At 40.0% G+C, this 25,019-nt stretch overlaps 1 protein-coding gene across 2 annotated transcripts in view; it reads right to left on the bottom strand.

The window, feature by feature from the left end:
* The window catches only part of LOC117764053 (guanine nucleotide-binding protein G(I)/G(S)/G(T) subunit beta-1), a 34,547-nt gene extending 15,095 nt beyond the window's left edge, over positions 1-19,452 (bottom strand). The window contains exon 1 of one of the 2 annotated variants that reach the window (XM_034589475.1): positions 18,937-19,452. The gene's annotated coding sequence lies outside the window, so the exon portion shown is untranslated. The remainder of the gene's footprint in view (positions 1-18,936) is intronic. The other variant, XM_034589476.1, reaches the window with a different exon arrangement.
* Between the last annotated feature and the right edge of the window lie 5,567 nt (positions 19,453-25,019).

The following is a 25,019-nucleotide window of genomic DNA, read 5'->3' on the forward strand; positions in this document are numbered from 1 at the left end:
GTTTATTAAGTGGTCATTAGTAAATACATCACATCACTTAAAACAGAGTGGACTGCAGGATCTGGAAAAACTAAACAAAGTGAGGACAGATGAGCTCCACTCAGCTATGGCTCTTGCACAAATGACAAAAAGACTGAATGTGATATGAATTTGATCATGTGTATAACAGTGTTTAATTGAGAAGCTAAATGTAACCGACAAATATATTTAAAAAATGTTTTATCTCTAGTTTTCAAAACAATGTTGAAATGATAAATGCTGTTCTTACATGTAAATCAAAGCAACGCAATCTGTTGGTATTTAAAACATTTCCGATGTGTTGCTGTAAATGGGCTAGCTTTCATGTTTAATTTAAGGATCTATACATTTTTATTGGGTCCTTTTAGACACAGCCTCCCAGTTTTAGTTGATCAAATAAATGTCATACTTGAACTTCAAGCAATGCACAATTTTCCATTTACAGGGCTTGGCATCTTTAAATTTTTCTACTGCAGCCATTTTAATTTTCAACACAACTGGACTGAGAACAGGTGATCGAAGCAGCCCATCAGAAACATTCTACTGCGAAGTGTATTACAAAACATTCAGAAAATTGTATTTTCCTAACGCTTTGTATAAATTATAAATCTTTATCTTTTACCCATTAGCCTCTACTCAATAATAACATGGCCTCTAAGGCGCTAAAAAATTGTTACATCAGGTAAAATTTCAACAGATGAAATTTGAAATGATCCCTGACAAAAACATAAATATATACTAGTGATCAGTATTAGAGGTGTGATTCAGAGGACTATTTCTCTCTTGTGCTGGTGGTGGGAGTGTTGAAACCACTGGCAGCCCAACAGATAGAGCCTCGACTTCACTGCCTTCTCTTACTGCCAGCTATTTTTAGAGAGATGGTGGGGGAGGAGGGGGAGGAGTAAGAGGAGGAGGGGAGCAGACTTCACATTTTCCAGCCACTCCTATCAGCTCCGACATCTCGAGCACAACACAGTGAGGAGAGAGGAAGTGTAATTTGACTCCACACACACTAGCGAGTTTCATTCCTTCCTATACAGCAATGATGGTGCATGCGCCATGAAGTGGCTAAATTAGCTCTTTAATCAGCAAATACGTATTTCAGATGTTTCTTAATGCAGGGCACATTGTGTGAGCAAATAAAAACAAAAAAAATTTGGGATGGTAGAAAGCAAAGGTTTATATTTTAAAGCTTTTACACTGGTAAATTATATTCAATCTAAAATCAATTTAGAAGTGCAACTTACAGTAAGATGAAAAAAATGTCTATCATTCTTACTACAAACCTTAATGGCACAAATAATTGAAACTGGATTTCAGAGATTTCTTCAAATATTGAGATACCTGAAAATAGCTTAATGAAAAACAATATTAAGGGAAAAACAAAAGCTGTAGGGCATTAGGTGTGGGGGGATATAAATAATGGTATGGTTTAATGGGGTTTGGCAGCAGATTTTCAAGGTATAGGAGAGACTCCACCCTGATGACATAAGGAGTGGGCTAGGTAGTGAGATGTTCTGGTGCACAAGAGGATAGCGGCAAGAGAGGCAAGCTGGAGGACAGAGTCAGATTAAACTAATGAGAGTGAACAAGCAGAGGACAATTGGGAGGAGAGCTGCTAATTAACCCCTTGGTGAAGGGGAGCAAGGCTCTGTAAGCTTTCCAGCATTTTACACTGCACAGGAGGCCGACACTAACTTCATCCTGGGTTTCTTTGTGCTTTCAAAATATAGATTCTCTTACCTGGTTTTTAGTCAAACACGGTCTGTGCATAAAAAATATAGCATATATATACTTTTCTTTAAAGTTCAATAAATGTGTGACGTTTCCAAAGTCAATGAGTAATTGTGTTAAATAATCGTTATTACAATATTGACCAAAATAATAATGATTATGATTTGCCATAATCAAGCAGCTCTAACGCAATCAAGGTGCAAATGCACCTCTCTTTTAAAATGAATGGGAGATGGCACTCACCAAAACACACCCATGACTAAATAAGAGACTAAGTACAACCCCTTTCAACCATGTGTGCGATACAGCAGCTAAACGTGGATTTGAACAAGCCCTGTGCTTTAGACCTTACATTGCTAAAATATAGACCAATAAATGTCCATTACTGAGAATAATTCATAACTAAAAGTGATGCTTGATGAATAATTTTGGATAACCATTTCGCACTTTGTGGGCTACTTAGGATTTTTGTGGTACAACATTTGAGAACAGATTTGGACATTGATTACGATGGCAACAAGCGAGGAATTTGGGGATTCTGGCTGTCTGCTAAGAACTGCAAGAGGGTATGCACACGGGTAGAGGAGAAACTACAAGTGTTTTGCAAAGTTCTTCAGGACAGTAAAAACTGAATTTTCTGGCGATGCTTTAATGCACCGAGATTTCACCAAGAAAACTAAAACATCAGTAAAATAAATACTACTGCTGACATCAAAATACCAAGTGTAGCTTAGAGAGAAGGACATCAGCCACAATTAGTCCTTCTTCCTGTGCTTCCTCTGCTGCTGCTGCTGTTATTCACTGCCTGCAGCAACCACTGATAGAGAAAGGGGGATTGTTTGTCTCCGCCAGTATCCAATTTTACAAGAATTGAAACTAGGATAACCAAGCTACATACAGACAGCTTTCTTTTTGAATGTGCCACTATTTTAACAAGTGCAATATGGTTGTCTTTAACAATTGATGACAAAGCAGACAGAGATGTTACTTTTCTACTTTTTTTACCAAGTCAACTTATGACATATGCTCAACTTCACCTGGTTCACTGTCTCTACTGCAGCCTCACTTCTCTGTTCCATTTGTGAATAACGTTAGGAGCTGAGCCCCGCCCTCTGTCAGACAGGCAGAGGAGGGGACAAAGAAACTCACATGATCATAAAGGAAACATGGTTAAAAAAAAAAAAAAGAGAGACTCCACATTAATTTCTTTTCATTCTTCTAGGACGCTGTGAAATAACACTGGGCACTTCACCCAAGTGTTATAATGGTTGGGAAGTCCCTGTTATATGTATTGCCCAGCTGTGGGACATAGACAGTCATGTATTGAGCACAAGTTAGTATTTGAAAGTTGGGGTAGAGATGGTGGGGTTAATCATTTACAGCCTCCTGCTTGGATACCAGCTGCCACACCCCTTGCCTTCATGAGGGTCGCATCATTCCAACTCACTTCTGAAGGACCTAATATTCTAGTGCTTCAGAGTGCCATTTAGTTTGTGGCTGATTTCCCACTCCTGGAAAGTACAGTATAAAGGGTACAGCAGGATATCGATGGGACTGGTCTTTGTTGCACGTCAGCCAGTAGCCGGCTGTGGCAGTGACTCAACTATTGATCATCTGTGTCAGCATGCTGCCTCCGCCTTAATACGAGAGCGCAGCCTTTCTAAGCAGGCGTTTCCTTTTTAAGGGTGTTTCCCTAGCTGTGCTTGTCTTTCTCTCTTCCCGTTGTCAAAACATTAAGCGGATGTGGCGACAGTGCGCACACTTTACAAATATACTTGCTCTGTGGTTTCTGCTACAACCATTGCACTTACTGGAGTCCATCCAGGCTTTGAGCTATGCAATCAGCTGCATTACACTAACATGTTACACAGCACATCCTGACAGGCTGGCACATGTTAGCAGACAAATGTATGGATAAGAAATGAAGAGACATGAGATGAGGCTGGTCCGTCACACAAAATTAGGCCAGTCTAATTCAAGGTAGGCCTAGCTCCGGCAGTTAACTAGTAATCAAAACTGAGTGCCAGAAGCTGAGTGTACTGAGGATGCCATTGGACAGGTGACTTGGTGAGCCATTGGTATACTACTAAAGGACAGAGGGGACCAAAAGGTAAGCAACAGTAATCTAACCTGACACCTGTAAAAGCTGTTATATATATTACAATGTTGCACAGAACTGTTTAGCATGAATATGATTATGTTGAAAATGTGGTATTTAAAGTAGGACTTAGTCCCGATCCAATTTAATTGGGATTGGGCCTTAGATTTAAATCAGTGCATAATGTTTCTTTCAAAACAATCTACCACATTATTGCAGAATGTGTGAAAGAATGTGGCTGTGGTCATAGCACAAGATGTGTGAAACAATTAATCTGAAAGCTAAAAAATCACATCAATCAAAATCGTCTCCCCTGGCTGATGCTGTGAATATATACAAGTTCAGGAAAGAGAAACCTGACTTGTGAAAATTAGGTTACTGGATCCATTTCTGACTTAAACAAAGCACCGAAAGCTGTGTGTAAGAAACTGTTTTGTGTCTGTTGTTTTCAAAGCTAATTTTTAATTTAAATAGTAACACATGTTGCACCTAAGTCAATGTCAGAATTGTAATATTGCAGATGGCTATACAACCATTATTCCTAGCTTACAATGGGTCTACACTTACGGGTCCTAAGACAACTGGAATGGCTTTTAGAAAAGCACTCTGTCTGGAGAAAAGCCCCCTGATTTCTTCTTCTCCATGTTCATCCATCCATAGGAAGAAAACTCATTGCAATATTTACAACCATTATACTACTCCTGTGCTCTCTCTAGCTCACTTTGAGTGAGGCAAATCTCTTATTCGTCTCAGTACCTTAACTCTAAACACTAGTGTCAACCGCTGAGTATCAACAAATGTGAAATAAATATATATAACCATAAAAGCTAGCAGTTTATAAGAATAATCCATATGTCTTGGCATGTATAGGAGATTCTATTGGCTGATGATGATCCTTTCCATTCACCCTTTTTCCTAAGTAGACCACAACTTACTTAAAGTCAGTGCATATCTTACTCCTACGTTATTGTAGCCCTACTTTAGCACTAGCACTTATTCAATATAAAATATCTGAATGCAATTTGGGGTTGAGTAAATATTGGCAGAATATTCCCGATAAAAAAACCTTGTGCATTTTATTTTGACATTTTTGAATAGATATAATTTTGGATATTTTTTGGTAAAACAAAACAACTGCCAAATGATAGTAAGTACAAATTGTGCAAATGTTTCCCCCCCTATTTGGTCTGGTTGGTGGGTGAGGGTCCATCTAAGTGCTGCGGGGAAGTGATGCATGGTAAATGTAGCTGAAACACAATCAGGTCACAAAGAAGGCAGGAACAAGGGGGCTGATGATGCAGTAAGAGAGGACAGAAGGGGATGGCTCCTGGACATTTCTTAAAAGCCCCATCCAATCTCACTCACTTTGTCATATTCTCAACATATACATCCTCTCCATGCCTTGAATCCTTACTCTCCCTGTCTAGCTAGCATCGGTATGAGATTTTATAGAGAAATGTTTTCATCCTGGTGTGGCACAGTTTGAATACCAATACAATGACAATGGAATTTGCTCAGTATGCAGATGCTTTTAAATTGTTTATATTATTAAATGTTATAAACCAAACAGCCAACCAAGCTTAAACTGACTTATAATGCTTGATACATAGTTCTCATCATTTAGTCTCATCGTTTAGTCAGTAAAAGAAAACAATAAAAAACTGCCATCATTTTTTAGAATTCTTGTTTTGTCCAACAATCCAGTCAGACACACGTTTTACTACAGTCACCAAAAGGCATGTCTGGTTGCATTTTAGATTACAAACTATGAAGAGAGTGCACAGCTGGCAAAAGCAAAGCTTTTATGCAAAATGAAAGTGAAATACTTTCGAAATACTATATATCTCTGAAATCCTTCAACAAGGAGCTATTCAGATAAACAATCTACAAAAAGGTGTGATCCAAAACAAACCCCACTGGAGTTGAAATTTGCATTGAAGTTCTCCACAATAATAAGCGAGCCTGTCACAACTTTCCCATACAAGGACATATGACCATGCAGTGTTTTTAACTATGATGGCTTCAGAAGCCTTATTAAAACACTATAACCACTTTGTGTTTTTCTGACAGGCATATTTCAGTGTATGGGGCAGTAAATCATAGCATCACACATTGTTTTGGTGCATTCTCTTCTGATACATACTGTATTTATTTAATGTATAGCCCAACCACTGTAGTTGATTGCACAAAAGCTTTGTTAGACAATCACAGCAAAGTGTGTTTTCCTAAGGTATTAGTGATGTTTATATTAGGTATGTCTTATTTACACTAGCAACCTAGTGACTTGATTTAACGCAGCTGCATTACTGTACCAATGTAACAAAATAACTTTCATTTCAGAATTAAACATAATGCATATGGTTATATTAAAGTTAGGAAAGGCTGCAATTCTTTTTTATAATACAAATTACATCCATTTTATTGTCTTTCAAATGTATGTGTCACATGACTATTTTATTCCAACCATGTTTAAGTGAACACACCTGCAGTAACATTTTAGGCTAGTTTATTTAGTCGAAGATGGATAATAACCCTAATACTGCTGATCCCTCAGGCACATTCAATTCAGCAGTGACGGAAACTTTTGGTTATCCCTCGAGGTCATAACCAAACTGTGGCTCAAAGATCAACGTCTGAACTGAACCAACGATGTGGAGAATTGTTACACCTCTAGAAACGACAGATAATAGACATGGGGTCACATGGTGACACTAAGGTTCAGCAAGTATAGCTACAACTCAAGACAAGAAGCTAGAGGGGAAGAAGTGAAGCTGCAGATTCATCCCAACCAACAGTGTACTATGTGCGCACACAACCCATGTGCTCAGGCTGTCCACTTGGCACATACCAGTGGGCAGCCACAAGGAAGCTGGGAGGGTGAAGCCTTTTTAAAGTTCAGTTCAACTAATTTAGACATTTGCGCTCACACATGCGGTTCCTCTAGGAAATTTCAAGTAAAGTTCAGGGTTGCAGTGCATGTCTGAAAGCAGCTTTTGTCTGTCCCATTATGCACAGCCAAAAGATAAAAAACTGCTGTTTCGCCTCTCTGCTACTCACTGAACACAGTAGTCACAGAGAGAAGTGTGCCTTTCACATGTGGGGCACTACCATTGATCGTCTTCCATGGAAAGTAGTAAGGTTTTCCCCAAAAGGTTGTTGTTAGGCATTTAAAAATGTTTTTTAAAATGAGTCTAAAGATAGAAACAAAACGATTCACTTCAATTCATTTTGAAAGGGAAACCGCCAATGGACAAAATCCCCAAGCTCAGCCTACCGACCAATCAATCACAAATTTCTTGGCTGGTCAATGTTGTATCTTGATCACTCACTCACTCTCTAGCATTGTGGTTAAATGACAGGAATACTTAAATGGCTACACTCAGAACAAGTACCAACTCGACCAACTAGTTTTGCAACTTGCAATGAAGGGAAGAATGGTGGTAGATCTTTATGTGTACAACTATGTCACTGTAAAGTCATGAGCACTGCGCACATGAGCACTCTCCTAATGACATACAGTAGGCAATGAGCAAATTTGACAAACTGGATTTTTTTAAAAGTCTGAGAAGGTGGATTTCAAATCCTTATGGGTCTCAAGAAGAATGGCTGAACTGAAAATGAACAGCCTCAGGCTCCATAACCCATTTTGCTCCACTGAAAATGGAGCAAAATCCTGAGGCTACGAATGAGTATGCATAAGCTGACACAGTTCTGATCATGATGTTCTGCTCAGTTTATGAACACAATCCATCTGACAGAAACAAAGCAGTGCAGTGCAACAATCTTTTCTACTTTTACTTTTCCCTGAATAGTACATTTCCTTTTGGTGTAAAATCAAGTGAAATTGTTCCAAAGAGGTTTCATTATTCTTGTCAAATCGACATTTGGCCACTGAAACGTCCGTACCAGACAAACATGCTCGGAAGAATGACACATGCATTAACAAAATACCTGACATACATTTGCTTTGTAGGCTTTCAATTTGTGTGACATCATGCAGACCACTAAAGCCCCAGATCAGGAGAACTGAAGGGCTAGCATCAGAAAAAAAATACATTTTACAGGACACTTCAGAGCTGAATGCATGACACAAAAACCTTTCCACATCAGTGGACTTGAAGCCCAGGGCAATAAGTGTATTGTGAAACCCTTGCATTTCCTGGACAAAAGTCAAACTACCTAAAAGCTAAAAGGAAGCTACATACTGTCAATAACACAATACAGTTACATTGTGTGTTACTAAAAGTAGAATAAAACACATTTTCAGCCCTCTTATATTACCTAGACATAAACATTTTATTGGTTTAAGGTTAGGCATATTGGTGACTTTAAACTGCCCATATTGTTATAGTCGGCTTATAAATGGTTTGTATAAAGGTGTTACCATGACACATTCTGGCAGCCATTGTTGTGTTTTTCCCACCTACTGCCCATGTGAGGTGGGTGATGCCCGCGCCACACTGGATGCGGGACATCTGTGACGCTTTTCTTCTGCGTATCTCGATTGTTTGCCTGTCCCACCGGAAGCGGTTCAGCAGCAGTGTGTCTAATGTCAGCTGCCCTGCTCCTCTATGTTTTTACATTGGGGTTGCCTTGAGAATGGCAATACTGCGATGTCACTATAAATCAACATTTCGTTTTTATCCTTGACGAGTGATGCAAAATGGGAAGGTTTTTTATCTGTTGCGCATTGTCCCCTGGTTTTTTGCTCAGCATGTGTGCGTGAAAGAGAGAGAGAGGGCCTACTGCCCATCATCTGAAGTTCTTTCAACTTTTAAAGGTCCGGAGGCTGGACTGGTACCGGCCGGGTGGGGTTGAGAGACGAGTGCGATCCCGAATGACTCATACGGGGGAGGAAGTACGAAACAAGACATTTCAATAACATATTTCTTAGAATGGACTGAGTGAAAAAGTCCGCGGAGTGAGTTTTCATACTTTGAGGGTACCTACTGACCCCCTTCAAGTCATTACGGATAGTAATGACTTGCAGAAATATTTGACAGAGCATTAAAAGTGTAGTGAAATCATCGTTTATTCTGATGAGAACAGCATGCGGAACACAAAAACAAGCAGCAGCCGGTGTGCCAGGTCTTTTCTGTTAACATGGATGCGGAAATGAAAACTGAACCTTACCACGTCCAGTGTGGCCTGGGTGTTAGGCTCCAGCCTCTTGTGACCCTGCACAGGTTAAGCATGTACTCAAGTTCAGTACTGCTGCCTTGTATCAAACAATGATATGGTAAAAAAAATCCTTTACAGTTGACCAAAGCTTCTTTAAAAAAGTCCTAATCTGAAATACTGTAACTCAGTTAAATATAGCCAATATGCCAACAGGCTTGGGCTAGCCTTTAAACAATCTTAAAGCTAGATGTGGAATTTGGGTGAACTATCCATTTAACTGGGTACAATTATATATGTGTGGTCTCGCAATGTGGCTGCCTGCCGTGGGTAAAGTCTGATGATAGAGGGCATAACATCAATGCGACTGACAGAGTTTCAATGATTGATTAGTAAAACATTCCATGATGCAGTGCTCTTACTCGACGAGGTGCATTGTTGGTAGGAATAGAAGACACTGGCTATAATAAAGTGAAAGCAAACTGGCACAAACCCAAACGAGACAGAAAGAGTAAGAGATGGAGAACCTAGCACAAATAAAAACAACAAACATCTGATGTGATTCACTGTAAGCTGGTCTTGTAACACAATCGTATGACCATAACAAAAAAAAAAATGAAAAAGCAACTCTGAGCACAATGCTCAAGCTAAACGGATTCCATAGGCTAGCAGTAATGTTAGCCAACAAAAAAACTAAGAAAAAAAGGTTGCATACATTAACAAAGGTATGTTTTGTTCTTTGGACAATTGCACAACCAGCTTTTCATACAGGGAAATGAATGAGTTCGACTAAAAAAAGGAGAGAAAGGAGAGGAAAAAAAAGGAAAGGAAGGCTAGCCCAAAGCCAAAAGCATGACTTTATTGAAAACATAAAATACACTCCTTTGATTGGATTAATAATCATACCCCTCCCCCAGACCTTCTCTCCTAGCTTCCAAGAGAAGAACAAGTGTGTGTGTGAAGTCACATGACGGCCAGCCCACTCTTTTGCTCAAGTGACTATGGCCTTTCTTGCTTTAAAGAGGAAGAAATCTCACTAATATACTGGCAGTCTTCCCCTGTTATCTCAGGTTTCAGGTTTGGTCACATTTTCCCCATGGCACTCAAATGTAAGGGCCAGAATATAAATACAAAGAGAGGCGGTCTCTATTCAAAGCAGAGAAGACGATGACATGCACATACAAAGTACTGCTGGAGCTTGTGATGGGCTTTCGGCAGGGTTACACAGTGTCTGAGCGCTGACAGGCTTGTGTGTGGGTCATTAAGCCGCCCTGGATCCACTTAGTTTGACTATTCAAAACAGTGGACAGGACCTTTTAGCCAGTGGTGATAGCTATGGATACATGACAGCACCTACTGTCAAACTACACACAAATATACACAGGGAAAACCTTAGTTCGAATTTTCATTTTATTGTTGACCGTCGTAGTAGCTTTAATTTATTATCTAGGGCAGTAGGGCTCCATCTGATTGGCCAAATATCTAGCCATGCATAGTGTGAATGCATGGCACATGAAATACCATTTATCGCAATTCAATCTAGCACAATCAAACAGTTTTTAGCGATACGAATGTCTGCCATGTATTGCGATGACTGTAAATGAAGACGTGCATCTTCCGGTCTTGGGATAACAATCAAATCCCCGTTAGAATAAATGAATGGATTCAGAAAGTGAAACGCTAGAGTGCTTTGTTAATGTGTTGTTAATACATTAGTGACATAGACAGTTAAACATTGTGGTTGACAGCAGAAGAAACAGAAAAGTATCTTTCACCTGAATTTTAATATCTATCTGATGAAAGTTTGTCACAAATATAAATGGTTGCAATACTTTCTGTATGCGTTTCAAAATAAAAGCACTCCTGCGTTTCTGTTGACCCGAATCCATTCTTTTGTTTTAAATGTTTTTTTTTTATTGTGAAATATTAGCGGAAGATATAGAATATTTTCATACAAGGAAATAGTCATATTTATGGCCATATTCAAGGCAAAGCCTATAAAAACATTGTGCTGAGGTAGCAGAACTGGTAGATCTCGGCTTACGTTTGGAATTGTGAAAGTGATCTTGGGCTCGAAAAGGTTGATGACCACTGCTCGAAAGTTTATGAGACATGTTTAAACCTGCTATACAACACGAGATGAAACGTGAAGCGCAGTCAGGACATCAGGGTTAAAGTGACCAGAACCACCCGGAGTAATTAATAACTAAATGTGATTATCAGTTAACACACACACACACACGCAAGTTCTTCCCACAGATTATGACACAACGCAGTGTTTTAACTTCATTGTTGTAGAAGAAGCGATGCCCCATTTATCCAGGAACATAAATATGAATTTAGCGTTTTTTATAAAGATCAGTTCTACGTGTGAGTGATTAGATAACACAGGAGCAGTCTCTTGTTGACCAGCGCAGTGGTGCTGATTTGATTTATATCGCGATTTTGAAATCGATATCGACATATTATATATTATATAAATTATATGTATATTAGTGATATGATTTTTCCCCCCATATCTCCCAGTCCTACTATCAGAGCTTTAAATCATCCCCTGATGCAACGTCTGCTGGTGAGTTAAGGTTTAGGAACGAATTGTCTGTGTTTTCGATTAAAAAATGTAACATGCGATGAGTAAAGTATGCATGCGGTCACATGTTGTCTGTGCTACAAGTCATTTGTGCTGAAGATGCTTTTCTTATAGTGGGTTTATTGGCAAGGTAGCATCCACCGAAATGCCGGCAGTATACTCTATTAAAGATCTCAACTGCCACATATTCCACAAGTGAAATATAACTGCTTTGGATTTCAGTCACCACAGTGTTTTCAGAAGTATCACAAAACTTCGGACACATTCCTTCACTAGACTAATATACAATTGCAATTGATAAACACGTCTCACAATTAGCTGCACATTAAGGTTGCGATTAGACAATAATGACAAATAGCAGAGCTGTTATAAATAGCTGTTACCAGCCTCAATTATTACTAACTAGGCCCAATATCATTATTGCAATTTATGTGTTAAGTTTTGCAGTTCTCAGTATTTGTTACTCTCTGATCGATAATATTAAAACACAAAAATGTAAACACATGTGCATCTTTCAAGTAACTAAGAAAGGACAATTAGCCAGAATATTTGGAGCTGTACATATATACGAAAGAGATGGACATTAAAGGCAAATATATTAACTTAATATTTATTGCCATAGTTTCAGCAAGGTTTCCTGTGATTGGAACAAACTATAATGATCTTGTTCCTGTATTTTGAGGTTCTACTTTAAATGTGATCAAAGATTGTTTTTTTCCACCTGCAAAGCATTGGAAATATCAAACATCTGGGAACTATCACAGTAGGTGGGGGCAAGCAAGGTTTATTCTGGATATTTATTCTGACAATTGCCTTTAGTCCAACTTGTACCTGTTTTGACAGTACTCTTTGGGTGTTTCACTCTGTGGGATTATTTCCAGCATCAACCCTTTCACTGCAACTCAAACTGCACCTTGTTCTTGTGTAGAAGGAAATGCCTTGTGTTGTTGTGAGTGTACTGGCATTTGCACCCATATTTGAAAACCTTTGAGAATACGCTAAATTTGATTCTGAAAACAGGATACTGGAGCCTCAGCCTTCCACTGATATTTAGGGTTATAAATGACATGAAGACCTGCAACTGGTGATAACCGTGTGTGTGGTGTGTATACAACTAGCTAGACTGGTGATTGGTGCTACTGAATACAGGTAGATCAGCTGATGGTAGATCTTTTAATAACTTCCCTACATATCTAGTAAGCAAAGTATTGTTTAAAACACAACTAGATCGGCAGAGAGCAACGATTAGACAATACTTGGCCCCTCAGTTACACATGGATGTGCAACACACCCTGATGAAACCATTTCAGTTGTGTTCTGTAGAAGGCTTAGATAGTGAAGAGGATAGGGCATTTAGATTGCTTAACCACAATACACCAGACCTAAGAGGAGAGTAATGGAAGACATAATGCACAGGCCACCACTAATGTTCCACTTAAATTAAGATACAAGAATAAGCTACATGATGAATACAACAATGTGGATAAGTAGAGCCTTTCTTCAAAAGCACATAATGGATAAGTCAAGGACCAGGCATTAGCAGACATGCTGTTCTGAGTGTTCTTTCCGGCACTTGCACTAAAATGATGACATAAAGAACCAAACAGAGGTTTAACAGAAAACTGAGTTTTGAGCAACTTAAACTACAGTGGGATGACATACCACCAGTTTCCCTTAAAAGTCCCTGTCCTTTTTGTTTTTAAAAGGAATACAATGAAATCTCACTCCTAACATCCCTTGTAACAAGCACTTCACCTCTTGTATTACTGCCTCTGAAAGCTTGGATAAGGTCAGACTTAAAATAAAAAGAGGACACTGGGCCCAACGGGACTTTTTCGGGGTTCTATACGAATTGCTGTCATTTTGTTTATTCAGAGACTAAAGAAAATTACAAACATTTAACTTAACTTTTGCTTAATATTAGTTACCAAATCCAAATGTGTCAACACTGTTATTGATCCAAAAAATATTCAAAACTATGTGCACATGAAATACATTACTGTGTTGAAGGCATCATTACATTATACTTACATCCTATGTTCTCTACAACTTGGTATTGTCACATCCCTGCACATTGCCTGTTGACAGATTTCTTTGGTAACACACTGCTTCATGTGATGTGTCTGGGTATTGGATAAAACTATCACAGACATAGTACTATACTGTAATGAAACACAGTTTACGTTTATTCCAATATTTTTGTCCAGTATTGTTAATAGATTATACAAACAGTGACACCACTGGAGAGCTAGATGGAGTTCCTCGATACGTACATTTACTGTCAAAAACATCTCACTGCTGGACAATGTACTGACAACAAGTCAGGTCAAACAGAGGAAGTTTTATCAAACCAATCATGTAAAGGTTTTTTAGCAATCGACAGCCCACTTCCCTAGGTTGGCAGAGTGGGGTTGGTTGAATTAGCTACAGGCCACATGTTTTAGTAATAATAAAGTTGGACATAAATAAAAGAGTGCTACCTCTGAGGAAACCTAAAGTGTCCTAATATAAAATAAAAACCTTGAACGTTCTGGATTTAAACTAGCAAACAAGACATCAACTATATGGTGGTACTATGTTTACCTTCAGCCATACAGTTGATAAGATCTTCTTAAATGGTACTATGGTACTTACAGGACCATACATGATTTACTGATGGTGTAAATTAACCATGTCGAAAAACCAAAAAAGGCCAATAAAGACTGGACAGCTGAAGCCACAACATCTAATAACTGAGATGGAGTGAAAACAGTCTTCATAACCAGCTATTAGCTAGCAGTTACATATCCTTGCCTGTGATTTATGAAGCATGCTGCGACAAACTAGCATTATCACTGGTGGAGTTTTTTGCCTCAACCACGGACGGTTTTTGCCCCAACCACCCTAACCCACAAAACCATATATCAGCCTGACCGTGCACTACATCGATCACGACTGGAAGCTGCACAACTGCTGTCTTGAGAAAGGTTTCCTTCCCCGAGGATCACACGGGAGAAAATATTGCAGGTGGTTTAAGGAAGTTTCTTAAGTTGTGGAAGAGGACAGTGTGTGACAACAGACAGCAGGGCCAATGTTGTCAAAGCCATCGCTTTCAATAACTGGACCAGACTTTCATGCTTTGGCCATCGTTTGCACATTGCTATTGATAAGTTTCATTTACCTATTAAAAAAATCTAAACTTGTAAATTATTTTTATGAGAAATGTCTGTCTCTTTTCCCCAAAAATCAAGTAAGAACAGATTCAAAAATCACACTCCTCTCTAACCTAACCCCCCAGCCCCATGCCTATTTAAAATAGCAGGCAGTCCCATAACAATTATTGGCATGGGTCATATCGGCAATAATTCCTGCCTTTAGTTATTAAAATGTCCCTTTCCTTTTGTGAGTGTTTTCGGTGTGCTTTCATTTGTCTATTGCACGGATTAGACTATCTTGAATACTTGATTGTTGATTTAACCTGTTTTAAACCTGATGGAAAGCGCAGTCTCCACTGTGGGATGAATCTGTGATAAGAATATCCTAAAATGTGTTCGCAAGCACCTATAGCTCTGATCTGCTAAAAAGATCATCTGGCCACCCTAGTGTGTGCGTGAGGGGGAGAGAGGGTGTGTTTGAGAGACAGAGAGAGAGACCAACTGTCTTTCTTTATCTTCAGAGAGGAGTGTGAAGGTCCCCAGGATTGAGAGAGCAGTGAGAGTTGGAAAAAAGATTGTGGCTGCCTTTGCTCACAGCTGGAAGCGGCAGCGGGTGCTCCGGGATGCTCAAGTGGAAATAGGCCTACCTCAGCTCAAACTAGTCACAGAAAGACAAAAGATGATCCAGCGGCTGTTGGAACAAGAAAAGGCCAGCACACAGGTCTTGGCTGCAAACAGGTCTTGGCTGCAAACAGGTCAACCAGACACCTGGTGCTAACGGGGCAAGAAGGAAAAATGTCCTTCATTTAGTCTGCACTTATAAATGCTGCTGCCTGCAAGCTGCAATCAGCGCTAAAATGTTCAGTATTTTTTCTTCTATATGGTCATGCATATCGTTATCTTATCGCAAATTTCCTTGAAATATTGTGATAACATTTTTAGGCTATATTGCCCACCCCTAGTACTCGCATAGCCACAAACACCTTTCTGCCTTTAAAAGACTCATACTGGGCATATAGTTAAAGGCAGATCATTTCAGAGGTGAAGAAAAATCAGCCCTATCACTGACCAAAGCCATATAATCCCAAAGAGATATAATCCACAGACTAAGAATTTAATCCCATCCATGTCCCTCACTCACGGATTAAAAATAAATAAATAAATACATGAATGAGATGAAAATCCCTATTCAAAAACAGAAGTCTGCACAGAAAAACACAAGAGTTTTAAACACATGGTCATTATATGGTGGTGACACACATCCTACTGACAAGCTCTGCTGAGTGCAAACCCAGAGACACACATTACTGCCTTCAGACAGGCTCATCATACTCTACTTGTATCATTGCATAGCCATCAAGACTATTTTTCATGCTGGCCGTGCCCTCACGGTCCACCAGGGTAACAGTGTCAGTACATTGTGGGTCACATCCAGATCACATTATCTGCCAATAATGTTTTAGGCCGAGTTTGATGACTGAAGGTAGTTGGGTGAGCTTGGAGTTATAGTTCTCAAACAAAAGAGTATAAAACTTTAAACAAGCTCTGTCCTGCATTCTAAATGCAGTGGAATACAAAATCTAAAGCAGTTAGGCTAAAATCCTAAAGTGCTGGATCAGTTCACTCAAAGAAATTATTTGGCAAATAGCAGCACAATGTGAAATTACAGTGATAGTGAAACCAAGACAGTAGCTACTGTGAGTAAAAAGAGGATAAAAGAGAAAGAGATACTAGTATTTCGAGTTTGGGATCAAACTGTTGGGAAAAAAACACTAGACCTAGAACCTGGGCAAAAACTGTCAATATTGCATTTTAAATTAAGATACCTTTCTGTTAATCTGTTCAATAACATTTTAACTAGTAAAAGTTTTCCTGATGCTTCATTACAGATGCTTCAAATCAAGTTGTATATCAAAATCTTAGTCAAATGTTTATTTCTTATAAACCATACAAGCATTGATCATAGTTGCCATGTTTCCAGGTAATCAGGTTCATAGTCAAGATGTACAACACCCCTTCCCCACCATGTTGTCCTGTATTCAAGGTGCACACATTACATTCATCCGACAAGGAATACCATCCGATTTAAAATGTTTTAATACAAATACATTGTGTGCGTTTTTACGACAGGGAGAAATCAAAGAAATGCTTTTTGCCAAGCCTGAACCCATCCGATGCTCAGCAGCTGTCTCTCTCAGTCTGAGAAGAAGCGGTGATGAAAAAGGCTTTGAACGCCATCTTGTTCATTGCAGCTGCTTGGGCCCTGAATACAGGAACCCATTCATTCGAGGAGGCGGAGGGAGGGGGCACACTGGCAAAATGAATTCATCTTTGTGAGCCACTAAATACAAATAGTTCTTTTGAGAAACGGGGAAATTCTCCGGAAACGACTGGCAATCGGCTATTCCCAGAGATTAATTTTTTAGATGTTAAATCAGTAACTTCGACAGAGCGACAGGCTCCACATATCTTGCCTCGGAGGTGGCGGAGGCGCTCGGCTCGGCTTCCTGCGACAGCTCGCCTGGTTCGCTGCTAAACCATCTTTCGAAACGCCTACCACTAAATAAAAAGAAACCTTCAATCTCATCTCTTCTGTTGTAATGCTTGGCGGGGATTTGGTGCCTCGACGCGGGGTAAAGAGTGTCCGTACACAGGGCTGGAGGCTTGAAATACTACCGAGCAGCGCGGCACGGTGGGGCACAGCTTGTGTAGCTGCTAGCAGCTTGCCCTCCAATAGACCCGTGATCGAGATAAACAGATTGTCAAAATCCAATTAGACAATCTCGTTTTCACATCATTAAAAGGAGAAGTTCAGATTAAGGCCGGACTATGTGTACGCGAACCGACTCACAGTGTAACACCCGAGAAACTAAAATGGCTATTGTCGCTATCACGTCCACATCGGCGCTTATTGCCATTTCCCCCCCATGCGATCGTACAGCTGTTGGCACTTTGCATTACATTTCTGTTATTTGTACATGTTGTGTATTCCACGGAAACCCTGCGCTAACATGCTAGCCACTTCCTTTACATCCCAGTCAGTGTATGGCTGACTGCAGACCAAACGTGGGAATGTTAACACACATCAGTAGCTGTGGTATACAACAGCTTTAATCCATGGTGGTTTCATTTCACTGAGCTACACACTGTTGTCTCCACTGGCCCGTTTGAACGCGGTCTGTCACATTAGTATACACAGCTGAGCGGTTCCGCATTACGTTTATAGCTTTGCAAGGCAAATACCAGCGCGACAATGCACGAGTTTTACATAAAAGCGGCTCTCAACAACAACAACACCGTTCACATTCACTCGGGTTACAGGCAAATCGTTCTGGCTGCCATGTTCGGGATACACACACACCCAGATCAGCCACATACCAGGCGGCTCGGAGCGCAGGCTGTGGCCACTGCTGGCTAACTTGTGTGGACTGGCTACAGACTAGTGGGGGTGGTGGTGATTCTGTTGGTGAAGTGGCCATTTTTAGATTCCCTTCCTTGACAAATGCATGATGCTACAGATTTTTCCACAAGAGTGGAAGTAAATCTCGGTTCGAGGTTTTGTTTGACTTGTGCAAACGAAAGAAGTTGAGACTATTTAACCATGTTAATAAAGTCGCCCGAGGTTGGTCGACAACACACAGAGAAGCTAATGTAGACGCAATTAGCTTAACTGGAAATCATTTGCAATCTGTGGAGCACAGATGCGAAAAAATGTGGGCCGATTTACAGATCCAGAATAATGCTATTAATCTGGATTAATTTGGAGGATTATTTGAAAAGCCCACTGAGATGCTATTGGGATACATTTGCTGATAAATAAAAGCCGATGCTGTTTAACCCAGGCAGCTTGTTTCTTGTGAGAGGGAGAAAGATACCCGGACGTAGGAGAAGGGTGCTGGCTAACCTACCGAGCTGTCACCAACTAAAGGCTAAGTAACATTAGCGTTGGCCTCTAACTACCTGGTTGCCGGATGGAACCAGTAAATATACATTATTTCAATGTGTTTCTGGTTAAACCCCAGCTGGGTAAACGCATTGCGTTTAGTTTCTCCAACACTGGCCCACACCCACTCTCTTGGCAGCAACGACTAGCTAGCAGCGGGCTAACAGCGGCTAACTAACGGAGGAGCCTCTCAACCCAGTTTAACCCCTTTCGCTCATCCTCCTCTTGGCTCGACAGGCTAACCCACTGCACACACTTCTCGTTCTACAGCAAGAAATCAAACAGCAACGCGCGTCCTTACCCGCTTTCAGTCGAGGGTGTCCGTTGTTTATATCACATTGACTGGAAACAGCGAAATCGTGTCTCTCCTCTCTCCGCCCAGGCGCTCAGATTTAGCTCGCTCAGCTACCGAGGAGAGGCACTCCCCGAACCCAGTTTTTGACCCGCCGAGGGGGGGAGACACACCGGCACAGAGGCGCAGAGACGAGGCGGCGTTTCACCCAGAAAGGCGGCGTCGGAGTCCGGTCTGAGGGGGTTCTTCCGTGTCGACGCAAACTCCAACTCGAAGCAAAAAGAAAAATCCCTTCTCGTCTTTCCCACCGTCGTCGTCCCTCGCTTCTCTCCCTTCACGCCAGGACCTCAGTCGCTTCTTCCTCCAGCCATCAAACAGCAGAGATGGGCGCGGTAACCCTGCACTCAGGTCTGGGAAACCCCACGTTACGCAGCGTCACAGCGCACGGCGGAGGGTCGGCGACCACTCGACACATCAGGAAACACTGCCATCTTTGGTCAGAGCTGCACCTGGAGCTCGCTCACCTGCACAGACACGGATCCGAACCTAGTTCACACCAAGAACCACAGACACGACCGTTGTCCCAGACAGTGGGTTAGAGGAACGGCATGTCGGCACACAGGACTGCTTCTGAAACATGCACAGTTCGTCAGGTTCCTGGTGATACTGGGGATATGGGGATGGATATGCAGTGTACAATATTATCTCAGTGCACACACTGTATACTCTTTAATGCCAAATACATGTAACCCTGGTATCTTAAAGGTTCCGTGTGTAAGATTTAGGTGAAAGGGATCTATTGGCAGAAATTGAGTATAACAACATCCTAGTGATGTTTTCACTCATGTTTCATTAAAATTGTATGAATTGTCGTTTTCTTCACCCTAGAATGAGCCCTTTATATTTAAATACTTTATGTTTACATCAGGAGCGGGTCCTCTCTTTTACAGTAGCCCAAACTGGACAAACTAAAGACCTTTTGAGGTTTTATGACAACTGAAGGCTACCACAGGTTCTCTTTCATGTTTGGAAGGGGGGTGTGAGGTGAGGGGTGTTCAGCTGTAACATGCAAATTCATCACTAGATGTTACTAAATACTACACACTGAACCTTTAATAGTATGCATATAGATGGTGCACACTGAGACTATTTTCCCATCAAGTGGTCTCAGACTTGTTTGGACCCCACAGCAAATGGCCCGAGTGTGACTTTGCGTGTCTGTCGTATAAACATTGTTGTAGAGCACAACAACCGCCACAAGCAAATAGCTGTCTCATTTGAAATCCAAATGAGACTGAGCCACAAATTTAACTGCTGAAGTGCAGGTACTTCCCTGCTGTCACGCACGGCTAAACACACATCTAAATCCAACTGACAGATTAGAATAGATAGAGTAATGTGTTTTCAGAGACTAAATGTGTTTTTGTTGTTTTACTATGAAGAAAAAATATTAAATAATTGCAAGAATGTATTCTGATGGAAATTCCTACAAGAAAAAAAAAAATCAGTGGTGGTGGAACAAAATATAGATACAGCAATATATCGTCATCCTGACTCACAAGGTCCGATGATCGATTGTCGACCCGTGGCCTCCTACTAATTTCTATATCCAGTGGGACAATGTGAGGCTACTTTCCCTTGAAGATGCCTCAGACTTTTGGACCCCACAGCAAATGGCCCCAACGTGACTTTGTGACCTTTGTGTCTGTCATTAAACATGTGGGAGAACTCCAGGGAAATGGGACTTTTATTTCAGCACAACCATCGCCACAAGCAAATAACTGTCTCATTTGCAATTCAAACTGAGCCAAAAATGAACTACAGAAGTGACTGCACTGCCACCATGCACGGCTAATTCCAAATCTAAATCCAAGTTACATACACTCAGTGTACAGTGTAATGTATGCTTTTAGAGACTATGCGTGAACTTGTAGTTTCACCATGAAGAATGAAAATTAAAGAATTGCAAGAATTTATTCTGATTTAAATTTCTATTAAAAGAATTTGAATTTGAATATCACAGTAACAATTGTTTATTGTCATTATAACAACTGTATATTTTAATTATTACTATTGTGAATCTGCCATCACTTTAATGATGTCTCTAAAAGCTCAGGGAGATGGACGACTGTTCTCTGATGCAGAGAAATATTTAACTGTCTCTCTGTTCCACTGTGGATCCAATTCAAAGCCCTTCTCCTCCCTCAAAAATCCACCTGCTCCTCAGTGGCTGACCTCCTGCCACCTCCATTCAGGGCCAAGCACCGGACCTGGGACGACAGAGCTTTCCCCACAGCTGCCCCCTGCCTCTTGAACTTTCTCCCCAAACACATCCCAGACCGCACTGACCTGCCCACCTTCAGAACCGGACTTAAACCCACCTCTTCAGAACAGTTTCTTAATGTATGATTAATTATGTTTATTTTATATTTTTTGCAGTTATTTGCTTTCGGTTTTTAACCTGTGTAAAGTGTCTTTGAGCATTGTTAAAAGCTCTCTATAAATAAAATGTTTTATTATTATCATCATTATTATTCAGAAGAAAAAACATCAAACACACCCATCAGTAGGGGTGGGACAAAATATCGTTACGGCCATGTATCGTGTATCGTGTTGTTGGTTATACTGCAATTCCCACCTCTACCCATCAGTAGAAAGCTGCAGACCATTTCCCCTACAATGATGAGTTTGATAATCAATGATGAATAATTTATGCAGATCCATTAGTGACAGTCATCAATCTGCCACCAGAAAATGTATCAATATAAGCTGACAATTGACGTTTCTGTTGATATTCTCTGGACCTTTACTAACCAATGTCTCTGAGCTCTAGTTCAAGCTAAGAAATGAGTGGCATTATCTCCAGTAGTCTAGGTAGATTGCTCAGAGGAGGCGTTAATGCCCAGCGGCTTAGGGCGTTACTTGGAGACAACATGGAACACTTTGGCGTCCTCGGGGACAACAAAGTGTGTGTGGACTTGGTCCGATGGGGGAAGACGGCAGCAGCATCAGCTCTGGTTTGTTTGAAGACGGCTCCTAAGAGAGCACTGTCCACTGTGGCCCGGCATTTGGGGATGCACTGTTTGTGCCAGATCTGTTATTGCTGTTGTCTCTTCACATTCACAGTTTAAATGGGACATGAGATGCCATTTTACTGTTTGAAATTAAACATAATCCTTTATCAGAATGATGTGATGAGGAAGAAATTATGTCAAAAATAAGATGAGAAGACATATGTCATTATTATCCAACAATATAGTCTAACGTGTGTGTGTTCCTGCCAGATCTGTAAGGCTCAAACATGTAGGAGGAAGCTGGCCCGCTATCCTGTATGAACAGTCCTCTGCTGTTTGATGGTCAGCTCTGTAACCACACATTAGTGCACCTATAAGAAGAGCACTAACCATAGTAACTGTGCAGAACCGTGTTGAAGTGTGCGTGCGTGTGTGAGACAGTGTAAACCCACTAAAACTCACTGGCCAACATTTCGCTTATTGTTGACTTTAACTTATTATTTTCGTGGTTTAGAGGCCATAATTACACATCCTCTATTGAATCAACTTAAAAAACAGAGGCAAATAAATACAGGACGAGCTGAATGTTCTGGGTGTGACTTTCCACCGGGACTCATCTGCCCAGGTTAATGCAGCTGAGATTTAGTTGCCCCTGGATACGCCCCTGCCTGTCTGCATACATGTGTTGTGAAGCTTCTTTAGCGGGGACTCAGACCACCCAGGGGACAAAGCTTATTCTCTGTATTCAGCCATTAGAGCAGAAAGAGAACAGTCCACACCTCCATGTGCGATCTGTGCCTAACTGAGCTGACTGATTTAGTTATTTTACATCGAATAAGCCATGTGATCATTATGAAGCAAATTACCCTAAAATGAGGAAAGCTCATTAATTTATTTTCCAATAAGAAACATTAGTTTATTCTTTTTATAGGCTTCATCACTTACTATAGATAATAACAAACCCATCAGCTAATTAAAACTCTGCAAGTAAAATGGCTGTAATGGTGTTTACCCCTAATTATTTGTGTCACAATGTATCAATTCACATAGCTGCAAATAATGTCTGCTCGGTGTTCAAATGCAGTATAAATTAAATGTATTGGCTTACATGAGAAACATTTTAGTCAAGTTTATTTGTAGCACACTTGAAAACAACCGCAGTTTACCAAAGTGCTGAACATTGAAAGAAGACGATGCGAAATATAAGAAAAGAGTAAAAAACAATACCATAGACTAGCATAAAATAAAATAAAATAAAAATGCGATGATTTGGATAAAAACAACTTAAGGACACTCATGTGGACAGAAGGGCAGCACTTGATTGTAAACAGTAGACTGTTCCCAAGCTTTTCATGAGTATGAGATTTAGTAAAGTCACCTTCCCTGGCTGCTCATATGCTGACAGACGAAACAGGCAGACAGACACGCACACACCACTGAGTGGAGCGTGGACCGTAAGTAGCACTATCTCACAGTATTAGCGAGAGATCAGAGGAGAAATCAGATTAGAAAAAGGGGCAAAATGGCAACACAAATATTACCTAATATGATCTCGTACGTTTCATAAAACGAGTGACATTACACGAGGCTAAGCTCATAATGACCTTGCTTTTAATAGGCAGGTTGGGGTACAGTAATCTGATTTAGCATAATCTCCTACAATCTCTGATAAATGCTTACAGCATGTATCTCTCAGAGAGGTCAGACCCTATTGGTCGGTTTCGACGCATTAGTGACATCTGCTGTTACACACACACACACACAAAGCCTCGTTCTCGTACAGAAGGACACTCTTCAGAGTGTAAAGAATTTAATGATGTACGTTTAACAGATTAATACTGGGGATGAAAAGAATTACAGTTTTATAAAAATTCAAATAAATATGTGTTTAGGAGTAAAATCATAATCAAAATAGGATTAAAAACTGGTGTACTGCTTGTACGCTATAGTTTGTATACAGCGTAGACAGTACTAACCCCCGACAGCCATGAGTCTGTGGTAGCACCTAAAGTCACACAACGCCATAAAGATTGAAAGAAAAGAAAGCAGTTGAACCTTCTTAGCTAAAAAAGTATGGATAGACAGTTGAAGTAGATATCTAAAAGTATATTGAATAATCATCTCAAATATTTAGTTTTATATTTGGTTTGTTAGATTTTAGATTTTTTTTCCCCATTTCACACTCTTAATCATATTCCATGAATGAAAAAGGTGCAGGAAGAAGTAAAATGTTATGTCAACCTGCCACTTTCATATGAATTACAACACACATACAGATGGCCATTCCTTTTTATTTATTTCCATTTCACAAATCACATAAACAAATCAATCATTCATTAATCAATAGCCATCATCATAACATAAATAAACATATTGTGTCATTATTTTCTATCTTGAATCAAATAATATTGAAGCAACATTTTAAATCATTGTCAAGAGAATTGCACATTTTCCCTTCATAAACAGAAATACACACAGTGGACAGATGGACTTTTGAGATTACACATCCTTCTATGATTCTCATCATTCAATATTAATATAAACAGCGTGTGTCGGTGTTCACGTAGCAGTCCCTTTCTGGCTTAACATATAACCAACAATATTTTTTACGTCAACTGAATCTTTATGTTTCAACACGTGATTTGATGAACAGTCTGTTAGTATGTTCTCTTACATTGACCTTGTTTATAAGGCGTATTGCTGTTTTTCTATAATACATGGGTTTAATATTAGTTTTCTATGTGTTGCCCCATACCTCTGTGCCATAGCAAAACTATGGAAGAATAAGTGAACAATACATAATATGAAGTGAAACAATGTATGTGGTTTTCCGAGTAAGTTGGTCGTCCATTATAACACCCAAAAACTTTCAGTATGGACTCCATCTATAACCATCCTTATTTTGATCATCAAAAATCATACATTTAATTTCCATTTAATTTCCTTAGAATTTCCAATTCAGAAATAATTTACTTTCATCAAACCACACTTACATTTTACCATTTCACAAACAGCAATGTCTGTAACTGTTCTAAAATCAACCCTGAACAAAAAACATTTGATTTATCTGCAAACAGA

The sequence above is a fragment of the Hippoglossus hippoglossus genome, chromosome 7 (assembly GCF_009819705.1).
Source record: "Hippoglossus hippoglossus isolate fHipHip1 chromosome 7, fHipHip1.pri, whole genome shotgun sequence".
Lineage (NCBI taxonomy): Eukaryota > Metazoa > Chordata > Actinopteri > Pleuronectiformes > Pleuronectidae > Hippoglossus > Hippoglossus hippoglossus.